The following is a 16,330-nucleotide window of genomic DNA, read 5'->3' as shown; positions in this document are numbered from 1 at the left end:
TTATGCAGTTATCACACACACCAAGGAGCTTGCAGAGCTGAGCCTTCTCCAAAGAGATATTTCAAGGTAACTGACATTGGCAGGCTTGCTAAAGTAGGGCAATGGGAGGTGTAGTGACTGTGAATGGCCTCAAAATCATTGATCCCTATACACACAAACACCCACACACAGTTTCAATCTCTGGGATTAGAGCGCCTACCTGACTAGGATGTCACACTAGAGCATTATACAGCACTTGCATGCACCACGGAGCTTACAGTGGTTGACCCTTGTCCAAAGGGGTATTTCAAGGTGACTGACATCAGCAGGCTTGCTACAGTAGGGCAATGGGAGGTGTAGTGACTGTGAATGGCCTCAAAATCATTTATCCCTACACACAAACACCCACACACACAGTTGACATGTCTGGGATTAGAACTCCTACCTAGCTAGTATGTTACACTAGAGCATCATGCAGTTACTGTGCATGCCACAGAGCTTATAGGGTTGAGTCTTCTCCAAAGGGGCATTTCAAGGTGACTGACATCAGCAGGCTTGCTAACGTAGGGGAATGGGAGGTGTAGTGACTCAAGATCATTGATCCCTACATACACAAACACCCACACCTTCACAGTTGCCATGTCTGGGATTAGAACTCCTACCTAACTAGTATATTACACAATAACATTACACAGTTACTGTGAGTGCCATGGTACTTATAGGGTTGAACCTTCTCCAGAGGGGTATTTCAAGGTGACTGACATCAGCAGGTTTGCTAAAGTAGGGCAATGGGAGGTATAGTGACAGTGAATGGCCTCAAAATCACTGATGCCTACACACACACACACACACACACACACACACACACACACACACACACACACACACACACACAGTTTCACAGTTGCCAAGTCTGGGATTAGAACTCCTACCTAACTAGTATTTACATTGCAGCATTACACAGTTATTGCATGTGCTATGGAGCTTATAGGGCTGAGTCTTGTCCAAAGGGGTATTTCAAGGTGACTGACATCAGCAGATTTGCTAAGTTAGGGCAATGAGAAGTGCAGTGTGTGAATGGGCCATAAACCATTCCTCTGGGAACACACACACAGCACTCAGTCACACACAACTTTACATTTGACAGGATTGTGTATACAAATGCTAGATGACTACTGACTTGTACTGTCATGTTACACAGTTATCACAAGCACCACAGACCCTATAGTGCTGAGGGCTACCAGAAGCAAATGTCTACAGTGATAGACATCGGCACATCATGTGATATTGGCCAATTGGATGTTTGGTGGGTGGGACAGGCCTCATGATGGGAAGCTCTTTGTGACTGGCTGTCTCTCTCTTCCCCACATCTCTGTTTGTGTATGTTTGACCTACTATAGTGTGTTGTCCTTGGATATATGTGTGTATTCCTATCCGATGTCCGTACAAAGCATGAATGATGTGCAATGTGGTGTGTGTGCACAGAAATCTGCAACTGACAGTATGTATAGTCCACTGTTGTTGTCAGACATGGGCTTTATTTCTTTAAGTGTAGGAGCATGCCCAGTATGACCTTCTGTATTTTGTTGTCAGACATGGGCTTCGAGCATGCCCAGTATGACCTTCTGTATTGAATGTGTGAATCATCCTCCAGTGCAGAATTTTGTGTTCTATGCCTACAGCTAGCAACCTGTTTCTGCAGGATATCTATAGATAGGTTGACAATATGGAGTCACAATGGGCAACAGATAGTGGAATACTGTAATTATTGCTCTCTGTGCTGCTTGTGTTACATGGTTGGTGTTAGCATAGATATTCAAACATGTACTGTTTTACACTGTGAGATATTATGTCATCAACTACCGACAGATATACTTATTTGCTCACAGTTATTTCCAGGGAAATACAAGATGAATGAAGCTGTATCCAGTATTGTGGTCTGCAGCCTACATATTCTTGCACACTCATGCCATTCTGGAGGGGTAGCTACAGACACTTGCTGATGGATCTGTGTAAATAGTCCAGCACCTTGATACTGTGGTGGCTGAGGATCCCCTGCTTGTACATCTATCAACATTACAGAATGGCCCATGGCCATACCTCTCAGCTGTACACATTCACCCAGGTTACCCAGAGGCAGGGCTCATATACCTGGTCAGTTCCCCTTAACATTGTGGTTTATGAGCAGGTTTGTAGCCACCCATTACTCTGTTTGCAGGCAGGGGAAGTATGGGCACACATCAGAGTTTCAGACTTCCCACACTCCATGGCGTCCACGTTTCTACACCGCCCCACTCTGTTATTCTATCCTCTTCCTAACATTATGCGAGTGATATCTGGGAAAAATCACTATAGTTGTCCCATCATCCCAGCGTTATTTAGGGGTTGGTCCACAGTTCATGCAGTAGGACATGGTGGGCATGCTACTGGGATTTGTCGACATGGCCTTGCATTTGTGTTCTGTAAACTATGTTATGTTGTCATTTGGGACCCCATGAGATAACATACTTTGGCAGTATGGGTGAGGCACAGGCCTTTGACAGAGAACTGTAGGGCATTTGGTAGTGATACAGGCCATCTGTAGCAGGCCAGTACATTCTGTCACTCCTACAGTCCCAGGCTGTGACCCACTGGATTCCCCTGGGGTGACAGGGTAAGTGTGGGAGGTGTTAATGGTAATAGTTCCTGTCCATATTAATCCATTGGTCTGGATGTTGGCAGAATGTGTCTTACAGCTAGGGAGTCAGGGCACACCTGCATAGGACACTTCTTCACCATGCTGCATTCTGTGGGTATTCCCATACAGAAGTGTGGATCATGCTGTACTCATTCCCAACAGCAGGGATATGACCTGTGATAAACCTGTGGATGATGGTGGGGTGAGCTGAGTGCATGTGTGATATGGAGACTTCTTGCATCTGACTCACAGATATACCTGGAACATTCCCCTTATGTTACCTTGTGTGTGGATATAGGCATTCTCTCATTACTTCATAACTGTGCCTTTTGTGGTCTGCCAGTGATTGGCCAGAATACATCAGTATTCCATACTACACAGGTAACTAATGTGCTGCTAACCTGTATATACAATTCCAAAGGTGTGTGCAGTTGACAGTTAGATTTTATGTACTCTGTCTAGGGTATTTCCACCTGTGAACTGTGTGTATGCTTGGGCCCACATTCATGGCATGTCCATCTTTCAGATGGTGACAGATATTGACATCTGAATAATGAGTATGGATGACTGCTAAATTGGATCTTGCTGGGATGCATTTGGTTGGCACTGCAGTTGTCAGAACATGGCGCTGTCATGAACAGTAGTGGCCATAGGCCACCAGGAGACAACCATCCATGCCTACATGCTGACCACTTCCACACAATGTACAACACACAACCTAACACACAGAGCCCTGCATATTGTACACATGCAACAATCTATCCTGTAAATTGGGCCAGCTCAGGTCATCTGTGCTCCACTGTTATTAACCCCGCTACTACATGTTACTGCATTTCTACATAGGATTGGGGTGGGCACACCTGACAACTGTAAACATTTGCTATGACTGTACTGGTATTTCAGGTACTCTGTTGGCTTCCATTTCATTTTGTATTCTCAACTATCATGCAGACTTAGAGGCATATCAGTAGAGTACAGATCTTAGGTTTTATTGACCTACATTTCAGTTTCAGACTTCATACTCTGCAGAACTAATATTCAACTGTCTGACGTGTTGTAGTCTGTGTAGGTCTGGAGGGGGGCTGTTATCCATTGCCATTAATTGGATGCCTTAGCACAGCCTTCCTTTATGGTCATCTACACTTGTCCTACTGGCTGAGGCTATTGTTGGGTATGTGAACCTCACTGACATGCATGTGTGTGTCCTTTGCACATACATTTGGGCCACCACATGTACTGCAGTGGGATTTGTCACATTGTCTAGTACTGCCTACTTTGTTGACACCAGTATTTGTTTTGGACTCCATGCTGCCCATATAGGTGTCCACTATCTGCTGTCTATATTCAGCCACCCGATTCCCTTGCATGCTCACATCCATACCATTGCTACGACTAGCAGAACATATTACTCCATTCAGCAATTGATAGGAAGAGTGAGTTACTTGTGGCTGTGCCAGTATTGAGGATGGTGCTGAAGGGCTGACTATTAAGGATGCACATAGTACACTCCCTATATGTGGTAAAGCACAGGTAGTGTCATGTTTGGCAACCCTTTTACTGTATGTACAAGTCAGAGAGAGGTGTCATTCCCTGGTTTCCTACCGTGTCAGTATATGTGCTATGTGTTGCCCCTTTGCCAAAGCCCGGGCATACTGGGCATGCCTCCTTCTGCCTACATGGGCAAGCTCAAGTTGTTCCTCTTCCAAGTCACTCTGTGCCTGTGCTGGTCTTGCCAATGGTGGGGGGGTTATGTGGCCCTGCCCCATGCTGTTTCTGCTGCAGCTGTTTCTGTAGGATCATATTGTGTAGCATGACACATACAATGAAAATTTGGGTACATGTAGCTGGAGAGTACTGCAAAACTCCACCGGATATGTCCAGGCACCAGAACCATGACTTGAGCATCCCAAACACACGCTCTATTATGATTCTCATTTGTGCGTGAGCCTCATTATGGAGTTCGTGTTTGTCTGTGTGTGCATTTCTGATGGGTGTCATCAGCCACGGCTCCAGTGCGTAACCAGCATCCCCTACTAGGTGGCCATATAGGATGTCCCCACTGGCAAATTTCTGGTACAGCTGTGTCATATGCTAGATGTGGGAGTCATGATAGCTTCCAGGGCTGCCAGCACACACATTCATTATAATGCCCTGGGCATCGCACATGACCTGGAAATTGATGGAGGGGAAGCCCTTGCAGTTTATGTAGACCCTACCCCGCTCACCAGGTGGTGCTTTGATGTGTATGCGCGTGCAGTCTATAGCATCCACTATCTCAGGGTATTCTGTTATTTCGTGGAAGAGAGGCATATTTCTGGTCAATGCCTCATGGGTGTTGGAGAAATATATGTGCTCACTGGCATGTGCTGACATGGCATTCAGGAACTGGTGGAGTACCCTGGATGCTGATGCCTGTGAGATCCCCATGATATCCCCAGTTGGCCTTTGGAAGGTACCTGTAGCTAGTATTCTTAAGCCTACACATACCTTGGTATCCACTGGGATGGGTTCCCCTCTGTTGGTTCTGTGTGTGAGGTGTGGCCGGCACAGCTCAACAACTTGCTGTAGGATGTCCATGTCCACCCTATAGTACTCCACTATCTCCAGCTCATGTAGCCCCTGGCAGGTTACACTGGGTCTGTACATTCTTCTCCTCCTCACTGTGGGTTGGTCATCAGCATTCTCGTCCTCACCACCCTCAGCCTGTTCCACATATTGATGTATGAGAGTGACAGTAGTCCCTATCATTTTGTTAGTTTTGTCTGGTAAAATGTTCCCATCTGTGTACACCTGTGGTGTAGAGTTTGTGAGAAAAACCAGAGTGAAACATGTTTGCATAGTTTATGGTAGTGTGCTGGGCTGTGCTGCACTGCTGTCTGTGTAATTGGCTGATTCTGATTCATTTCACCTGCCAGCTATGCTATTTCTCCTCGATTGCCTTTCTGCTGCTGTTTTCCCTACACATTGCCTTCACATTTAATCCCCGAGGCACCCCGTGCATACTCAGTGCCCAGATGTGAACAGAGCTGCTATTTCCTGGTTTTTCTTTTCTTTTTTTTTTTTTAAACCCGGTGCACGGCTCGCACACCTGTTTAGGCAATGTAGACATTGTTTACCATAAACTGGCCCTCCCTGGACATGAACGCACTCTGCATTTCTTGGTGTAAGACAATACAGCCTTAGACACACACCCTGCCTTAGCTGTGCTTAGCTAAGCGCAAACACAGGCCACAGAGCTCCATTCAGCTTACAGCAAGCATGACATACACCCTTATGAGGTCATCTAGCTCTTAGGCTTACACCATGGTCTTGCTGCACCTACATGGTTGAGTGCAAGCTAGCACTGAGAGAAAATCTGTGATTCAGTATCATTCCCCTCATTTGCATAGAACTGACTGCTAATGCATGGTACAAAACTGACACTCAGCCTTCCCCCTTAGCAACCACTATTACATGGTCTTGTTGTCTTATGCATGCCATTGACTATAATGTCAAAATGCATAATCATCTTAAAATTAATTTTTATCATTTTTATTTTTTATTTTTGGGCTGATCCCATTTGCGCAACACAGCACTACGCTTAAACGGCCGGAATTGGCCAAAAAATGTTACTTTTTATAATTTTGCAACTATTTTCCATGCCAATGGCCATATATTTGGCCATTGGCATGCCTACTACACTGAATACATGCTTTTTTTCTAGCTGTCATGCCTCCATTTTGTAATTTGCAGAAATGTATTCAGTTAGTAGCCAAATACATTTCTGCACATTACACTATTCCTTCACGGATGCCTGCCTGCTTCCTGGATTGCTAATTCACCTCATTTGCATGTTTTTCACCAGCAAATGGGGTAATTAGCATACAGGAGCTGTGTTTGTGGAGGAATAGTGCAGGAGCACTCGTGCACGTCCCAGAAGCTCATTCCTAGATCGCATGTCAGCCATATTGCCTGCAACAGCTCTTGCACTATTCCTGCACACCGTGCAGAGTTTGCTGAATCCTAGGGATCCTCACAGGCTAAAGATAACCATAATGTGTTTTTCAGTTATGTATGCCACCTTAAAGGAAACACCCCAACAGTGTGTTGAACTAATAAAGGATGGAACTTCTTAAAGTGAACAAGGGGATATAGCAAATTTGCTATCTGATAAATTTAGTTCCAATTTCACCCCAGTTTCCCCTCAGGAAATATCCTCTAACATTTCTTTCCCAACTATCACTAAAGAACAGGTCTTCACTGCACTCTCCAGATCTAAATACAGTGCATCAGTGGGCCATGATAATATCCCAGGATGCCTCCTATATAACTTGAAACATGACCTATTGGGTCCAATATAATCGCTGTTCAACCACAGACGTGGGGAAAAATCCAAAAATCAATGCAGTCAAAAAGCAGTTTTAATCTCAGAGCTCTTGTAGCTGAAGAGGAATTTAGATGAATACCTTAAATAAGAACATTATTTCTCAACTCCTCCCACTAATTAGATAGATCTAATTCCTATTCAATGAATAAATGCATAAGTAATGTTTCCTAAATGAGTTACAAAACTTTGCAGTAAAACAAAATTTAACATTTATTTTATTATTTATTTATTTATGTCACATTTGTTAACCAGGTTAGTCCAACTGAGTTTGCAAACAAACCCATTTTCAGTGGAGACCCGAGGGGAAAAGCCCCAGCAAATATAAGTAAAAATAAAGTGACTATATACAAATATTAAATAACAATCACAATACAAAATAATTGTTAAAAAGAAAAGGTTATTAACTATTTACATTGCATTGTTAGTAAGCAATCCATTTTCAGTGGAGACCCAAGGGGAAAGACCCCCAGCAAACATAAGCAAAGATAAACATACAGGACAAAAACTATTAAAAACAACACTGCAAATACGAAATTAATTATAAAGAGAAAAACAAAAGAAAAAAATTATGAACATCAAGGGTTGCACTGATAGTAGTGGATTAAAATTTACTACATATGAGAGTTAAAACAAAAAGATAATCGTTGTTCAAAAGAAGGACAATGTATAGACATTGATAGGAAGTGGGGAGAGATAGTGTGGAGAATAGGAGGGGGTTATAGTAGGGCTACAGTAGTAGAGCTGAGGGTTTAGGAGATTAGCTTAAGCAGAAGTTACTAACAAAGAAAGAAAGTTAGGAGATGCAACAGGTTATACAGTGGGTGAGACTAAGACTACATGTGGTCAATGCAACGGCATAATTTCAAGTTTAGTAGGTGTGAACATATGATAAACTGTAATATAATAAAACCAGAATTAAAATGTAATAGAAATATCCAAACCTTAAATATAGAAAATCCAAACATCAATGCAGTCAAACAGCAGTGTTAAACTCAGAGCTCTTATAACTTCTAGTAGTTTCCCTTAACACAAGACTACACATGGAACGTATGGCCTTGGGTTTCTGTAGTTACCCACACCCACATGACCAGGCACCCCTTTACCTTTTCATAATTCTTATAGTTGGTGTCTTTCATATCTGTAAAGGCACAGAAGAGATCTTCATTGAGTTATACAGCTAATATCTATGCCCAATCAGCCCATCCCTTCTGACTGGAAGTTCACTCAAAGGTTTCTATATACACTGCCTAGTATTTATTGCAAGTTTGAGCCTTTGGAGAAGTTGCAGCTCAATGTGTATCCATTGTCTGGGTTACTGCTACCATACCTTCAGCAGTAGCAGCAGCTATGGCTTGAAGCAGCCTTAATCTTAGTTATTTTGTGAATCATTGAGGTAGCAGACCTCCCTTGGTGCTCCAGATCAGCACTGGCTCTTGAAGTGCAGATCAAGCACAACAACTATACATCCTTCAGACATCACATGGTAACACAGGTGCACTCCTTAGCTGCAGTGCAGCTTCATATGGTTTCCTTCTCTCTGTCTCTGTCTTTGTACACCACAGAACACACACAAAGAGTGAAGGAAAAAAAATGCCATTTTCTTGGGCAAATACTTTTACTTGGCAACAGCAAGGTGAAGCTTCAGGGAATGTGTAAAAAATGAAACTAATGTCCACTGCATCCACAAATGTAGAATATACAGTTGCTGGAAGTTATGATTTTTTTTATAAAACAGCTTTATTAACAAGAAAATAAAAGTCCAGAATGACTTTTCCCAACACAAAATAAGAATGTGGCTGTCTTTATAACATAAAAGTCATTGCAGCTAGCAAACAAGAAAAAAAGTCTCTAGTATTTACATTACACTCACTCCATTGTTTTCAACAGTAAAAACAGAATTCTGTTGTCTGTATTTAAGAAGCATTGTGGTACTTTTGGTGGTGAGTCAAAGAACAAAAACAAGCTTGACATCTATCCTCAGGTTAAATATGAAGATCACTAGGACTTCTGCTCAGTCATTCTAAATGGATTCTATCCATAGCTGATGCTCAAATATCTACTCTACTCTGGAACCTTATTGTTTATTCTCTAACTTTCTTTCAATACCCCAAGGTTGTACCTTAGAGCTATTTTACACAAAAGCAAGTGTTCCATCATTAAATGGGTAGGTACACACAACTCAATGCATTTCAGACAAAGGTAATAAAAGTTCTGATACAATGTCATAAAAAAGTTAAAAATCACAACTTTATACTCTTTCCAACTGGAAATGACCAAGTTATGTTACATTATGTATAAGTGTCTTGTACTGTTAGCCGATAGGGTGCTGGCAGAAATTGGGCTACTGTTGGCCAAAAGAGGAGAAGGAGAAGAAGAGGAGGAAGGCATGCTTGAAGGCAGAAAGAGAGGAGAAAGGTTAGGAGTGTGGTAGTGAGGGTAGGAACTTTGAATGTTGGCAACATGACTGGTATAGGGAAAGAGCTAGCTGATATGATGGACAGAAGGAAGGCTGATATATTGTGTGTACAAGAGACCAGGTGGAAGGGAAGTAAGGCCAGGTGTATTGGAGGTGGGTTCAAATTGTTTTATCATGATGTGGATGGGAGAAGAAATGGCGTAGGGGTTATCCTGAAGGAACAGTATGCTAAGAGAGTTTTGGAGGTGAAAAGACTGTCGGATAGAGTGATGTTTATGAAGCTGGAAATTGATGGTGTAATGATGAATGTTGTTAGTGCATATGCTCCGCAAGTTGGGTGTGTGATGGATGGGAAAGAAAAATTTTGGAGTGAGTTGTATGAAGTGGTGATGACTGTACCCAAGGGTGAGAGAGTGGTGATTGGAGCAGATTTCAATGGGCATGTTGGTGAAGGGAATAGAGGGGATGAGGAAGTGATGGGTAGGTATGGTGTTAAGGAAAGGAATGCAGAAGGTCAGATGGTAGTGGATTTTGCAAAAAGGATGGACATGGCTGTGGTGAATACGTATTTTAACAAAAGGGAGGAGCATAGGGTGACATACAAGAGTGGAGGGAGATGCACACAGGTGGATTATATCCTATGCAGGAGGGCCAGTTTGAAGGAGATTGGAGACTGTAAAGTGGCGACGGGGGAAAGTGTAGTTAGGCAGCATAGAATGGTGGTCTGTAGAATGACATTAGTGATCAAGAAGAGGAGGAGGAGTGTGAGGGCAGCACCAAGGATCAAATGGTGGAAATTGAAAAATGGTGATTGTGAGGTGGAGTTCAGGGAAGAGTTAAGACAGGCACTGGGTGGCCATGAAGTGTTACCAAATAGCTGGGTAACTACAGCAGAGCTAGTAAGGGAGACTACTAGAAAGGTGCTTGGTGTGACATCTTGACAGAGGAAGGAGGACAAGGAGACCTGGAGGTGGAATGAAGAAGTACAGGAGAGTAAACGGAGAAAGAGGTTGGCGAAGAAGAAGTGGGATTGTCAGAGAGTTGCAGAAAGTAGTCAGGAGTATATTGAGATGAGGTGCATGGTAAAGAGAGAGGTGGCAAAGGCTAAGTATAAGGCGTATAGAGAGTTGTATAAAAGGTTGGATACTAGGGAGGGAGAAAAGGACCTGTACCGATTGGCTAGACAGAGGGACCGAGCTAGGAAAGATGTGCAGCATGTAAGGGTGATAAAGGATAATGAGGGAAATATACTCACTAGCGAAGAGAATGTGTTGATCAGATGGAAGGAGTACTTTGAGGGGCTGATGAATGAAGAGAACAAGAGAATGAGAAGTCTGGATGATGTAGGGATAGTGAATCAGGAAGTGCAATGGATTAGCAAGGCAGAAGTAATGATAGCTATGAAGAGGATGAAGAATGGAAAGGCTGCTGGTCCAGATGACATATCTATGGAAGCTTGGAGGTGTTTAGGAGAAATGGCAGTGGAATTTTTAACAAGATTGTTTAATGAAATCTTGGAAAGTGAGAGGATGCCTAAGGAGTGGAGAAAAAGTGTTTTGGTACCGATTTTTAAGAATAAGGGTGATGTGCAGAGTTGTAGTAACTACAGAGGGATAAAACTGATCAATCACAGCATGAAATTATGGGAAAGAGTAGTGGAAGCTAGGTTAAGAAGGGAGGTGATGATTAGTGATCAGCAGTATGGTTTCATGCCAGGAAAGAGCACTACAGATGTGATCTTTGCTCTGAGAGTGTTGATGGAAAAGTACAGAGAAGGTCAGAAGGAGTTGCATTGTGTCTTTGTGGACTTAGAGAAAGCATATTACAGGGTGCCTAGAGAGGAGTTGTGGTATTGTATGAGGTAGTCTGGAGTGGCAGAGAAGTATGTAAGAGTGGTGCAAGATATGTACAAGGGTAGTGTGACAGTGGTGAGATCTGCAGTGGGAGTGACAGATGTGTTTAAGGTGGAGGTGGGATTACATCAAGGATCAGCTCTGAGCACTTTCTTATTTGCACTGGTGATGGGCAGGTTGACAGACGAGATCAGACAGGAGTCCCCGTGGACTATGATGTTTGCAGATGACATTGTGATATGCAGTGAGAGTAGGGAACAGGTTGAGGAGACCCTGGAGGGCGGAGATATGCTCTAGAGAGGAGAGGACTGAAGGTCAGCTGGACTAAGACAGAATATATGTGTGTGAATGAAATTGAGGATAGAGGAATGGTGGGGATGCAGGGAGTAGAGTTGGCAAAGGTGGATGAGATTAAATACTTGGGATCAACAGTTCAGAGTAATGGCGAGTGTGGAAGAGAGGTGAAGAAGAGAGTACAGGCAGGGTGGAGAAGAGTGTCAGGAGGGATTTGTGACAGACGAATACCAGTAAGAATGAAAGGGAAGGTCTACAAAAGGGTAGTGAGACCAGCTATGTTATATGGGTTGGAGACAGTGGCATTGACAATAAGGCAGGAGTCAGAGCTGGATGTGGCAGAGTTAAAGATGTTAAGATTTGCACTTGGGTGTGACAAAGGTAGACAGGATTAGGAATAAGTATATTAGAGGGTCAGCCCAGGATGGACAGTTTGGAGACAAAGCCAGACAGATGAGATTGTGTTGGTTTCGACATGTGCCGAGGAGGGATGCTGGGTATATTGGGAAAAGGATGCTAAGGATGAAGCTGCCAGGTAAGAGGAAAAGAGGAAGGCCTAAGATAAGGTTTATGGATGTGGTTAGAGAGGATATGCAGGTGGTTGGTGTGACAGAGCAAGATGCAGAGGACAGGAAGAAATGGAAAACAGGTGATCCACTGTGGCAACCCCTAACCGGGAAAAGATGAAAGAAGAAGAAGAAGGAGAAGATGTATAAGTGTCTTGCTGTTCCAGGCAATGATTACATCATCAAAGAGTATAGTAATAAATTTTCTCTAGATCACAGTACTGTGCAATCTCAGATTTAGAATATTTTGAGATGAATAAGAATGGAATTCTGGACAAAGCAGCTTATCCCCTTTTTTCACATTTTTGATCGATCAGGCAATCAATGTCACTTTTTTCCATTGGAATGTGCTCTCTCTGTGTGTGTGTGTGTGTGTGTGTGTGTGTGTGTGTGTGTGTGTGTGTGTGTGTGTGTGTGTGTGTGTGCGTGTGTGTGTGTATATATATATATATATATATATATATATATATATATATATATATATATGTGTGTGTGTGTGTGTGTGTGTGTGTGTGTGCGTGTGTGTCTGTAGTACATTTTCTCTACAAAACAGTATTAAAATTGATCTAAAACACATTTCATCTAAAACTCAAATGACTGAATCACATTTGACAGAAAAGTGTGTAAGTCGATAGAAAATGAATGACGGTATGGTTTTTGCGGATAGAAATTAAAAATGCAAATTAGTGTTGCTTTGTGCCTTGGTAATGTCCACTGTTATGTTGTATCTCTCTAGAGCTTTGTGTTTGTGCACCTGCAGTGATTCACTGTTTGAGAAGCTTTCTCTTTGTCCCATAGTTGTATGACTCTGGAGTTGAAATATTTAATTAAGGTGGCTATAGGCAGTGCTAGGGGCTTACATGGCTTGCTTCCCTGCAAAAGAAGAAGTTTTGGAGAGGAGTTTTGGAGAGGTAATGTCATTCAGCTAAGTGTGTTTTAGAATAAATGTGTCTTAGATTATTTTTTAGATGAACTGTGATTAGACGAAATGTGTCTTAGTTAAATCATTATAAACTTATGTATGTATTTATTTATTTATGTATCCTTTGCTGACTGGGTTAGTCCTGCTAGGCTAGTAGCTTCATTTCAGAGGAGACCAGAGGTTGTATTTATAATATTAGGAGAAATTTGGCTAGGGCATCTGGGAACTTCCCCTACTCTTGGTAGCAGGGAGAAGAGTTTGTGTATTACACACCCTGACTTCCTGTTTCCTGTCCAGGCAGAGGCAGCCAGGAGGAACAGGGAGAAAATATGGTTGGTTCAGCTTTTGCTGAAAGTGGAGGGGAAGTTGCTGAAAATGTTGTTGAAATCATAGCATCGCTACCAGAAGTTTTTCTTCTGATGATGTGGGTGCAAAAAAACAGTGACATTGGAGGAAAATGAGACTGCAGCTGAAACAGAGATGGATTCAGAGGAAAACTTTCACAGGAGACTGTTTGAAAGAGATACATCTACCTCTAAAAAATGCTTAATTACAAACTTCCAGTGGGGGTGGGGGGGTGCAGGATGATTATTTGGAAGAAATTGTAAACCTAAGTGAGCCAGAAATGGAGCAGCAATTCATTGAGTGACATGGAAAAAATGGGAGAAGGAAAAGAAGAAGAAACTGTGCCAGAAAAAGTTCCAGAGATAAAAAACTTATTCACAAACTGTTGGAGAGGGGAAAAGAAGAAAAAATAAATAAAAGAAACAAAAAAGAAGTATACAGTACACATGATCAGTAAAAAAGAAGAAAGTTTGGACAGGTATGAGGTTTCAGAATCTGTCATAGCACCTCTGGGTGTCTAAGCAAATGAGTTAAAAGCATTTATTTTAATTAATAGACTCTTTGTAACTTGATATTTGAGACTGGGCAGGCCACAGAAAATGTTTTAGGTGCATATGAGCAAAATAAAAATATTTATCCATGGTCAGAATATGTGGTGCAAGCTTTTTACAGACAAACAAAAAAAATTATCCAGTTTAGAACTGAAGTTGAAGCAAAAGAACTGGGGGATGGGAATGTGGAGTAATACTGAAAATGGAAAATGATAATGTTATGCATGTACCTGGTATTATTAATGTTCATTGTAAAATGGCTTTGTGAAATACAGGGGCTAAACAAAGACTTGTTATTTTGTGGAAAAAAAGATCATTAAATCAATGAATGTGATAATAAAATAGCTGCTTTTTATATAGTAAAACATGGCATAATGCAAGAAATGTGATTTAAAGTGCAAACAAAATGTGGCAATAGTGGTCATTCATGGCTAGAATGTGCAAGAAAATGAAAATGTAGTTATACAGGGGGAAGCTACAGAAGAATGTCATACAAGAAAATGTACAAAAAGATGTGACTGATAAAGAGGTTGTACATGAAGTTGAAGAAAGTAATAAGGAAAAATAAACAGAGGAGATAAGTGAGGAAGAAGCTGACTGGTGTACAGTAAGAAATAAAAAGAATTTGATAGGGAAAATAGTTAAAGAAAGGAAAACAAAATTCAAAAATATAATGCTTAGAGAAAATAAGAAAGTAAAAGGATATCAATTTTATTATACTAACTGTTCTTAAAAGTTGAACATAGCTTTAAATGTGAAAGTATGAAAAATCATAAGAAGAGAATATGTATATTACAATGGTTTGCTGCAGTGCATGCACATATTATTGTTTTTGAAGATATCAGATTATTAACAGAGGAAGAAAGAATACAAGCTGAAAAACTTTGGAATGGTGTGGTAGTTTGGAACATGGGGAAAGAAAAGTGCTTGACCATATGTATATTATGTCGAGAAAGCATTAATATATTATATGTAAACAGCGTCTTCTGCGTGGAGACATGCATGAATGGGCGTACCTTCATTGAAGGTTGTGCATCAGAGCTGGTAACTCGGCACGTAAAAATCAACTACCAATCATTAGCAGACCAGAGTTCTGCTGTGGCGACCCCTAACCGGGAAAAGCCGAAAGGCACAAACAAAAAGTGGAACTAGGACAAATTGTGTTAATAGACTTGAGATGGAAAAATATATGTATAGAATTCTAGCTTTATATGCATATATAACAAAAAAACAGAGAGAAATGATGTTTAAAAATATTCTTGAATATGTATGTGTAAATATGGATATTATAGTAGTGAATGATTTTAACTGTAATTTTAGAAAAATTAAGAACAATTGTGATGTTAAAATTGTTAAAGAAATTATGAGAAGTGGAAAGTTAAGTGTATGGGAGAATAACCAGTGGACCTACAAAAGGAATGAAATTAGGATATAAATTGATTATTTTTTAATTTCTGATCATTTAAAAGTTAAAGAAAAAAGAATTAAGTATGCTGGATTTTTTGGATCATGTGGCTATATGGGTTAAAGTACAGGAAAATGAAGAATATAAATATATATACATATATATATATATATATATATATATATATATATATATATATAGGAATAAAGAAAATTAATTGAAAGGAATTATATTTCGAAAAGAAAAAAGAACTTATGGAATTATGGAAAAATCATATGAATATGAGAGAATTTTATGAGAATTGGACTGTTTGGTGGCTTAATTTTAAAGAGAAATATAAAAAAGTGTATTAGAATGTATAAGGAAGAAAAGAAAAGAAATAGAGAGATATAAGATATTGTCAAGAAACAGAGACTTATTAGAGAAGAAAATTCCTTTTATGAAAAAGAAAGAGAAATATATAAAATGAATCAAATTAAAATTAACAATTTGTTATATAAACAAAAATATTGTTTACAAGGAAAGAAAGAAGAGGTAGCACTATATTTGAGTAAAACAATAAAATAAGGAAAAATAATAAGAGAATTAAAGAATAAGTAATGTAAGCAAATAAGACAGCAAGAAGGAAAATATGAAATAATTATAGAATATGTATTAGAATTATTTGTTAAAAAAGAAGAAAACATAGAACAAATTTACAAAGGTGAAAAATTAAATAACAAAAACAAGGAGTATTTACAACAAAAAATAACCATGAAAGAATCAAATGAAATTCTAAAAGATATCAACAGGAATTCTGCAACAGGACTGGATGGTATTGAATATGTTATGTATAAAAAAAATGAAGGAGCGGGTGGCCAAAATTCATTTTTATAGAAGTTATGGCTGAATGGCTAGAAACTGGAATTAAAGAGAAATAAGTATGTGCAGGAGTTATAAAATTTATATTAAATACA

Source organism: Protopterus annectens, chromosome 3.part1 (assembly GCF_019279795.1).
Source record: "Protopterus annectens isolate FY-2018-M chromosome 3.part1, PAN1.0, whole genome shotgun sequence".
NCBI lineage: Eukaryota > Metazoa > Chordata > Ceratodontiformes > Protopteridae > Protopterus > Protopterus annectens.
The sequence above is the reverse complement of the archived record's forward strand: the minus strand, read 5'-3'. Positions refer to the sequence as shown.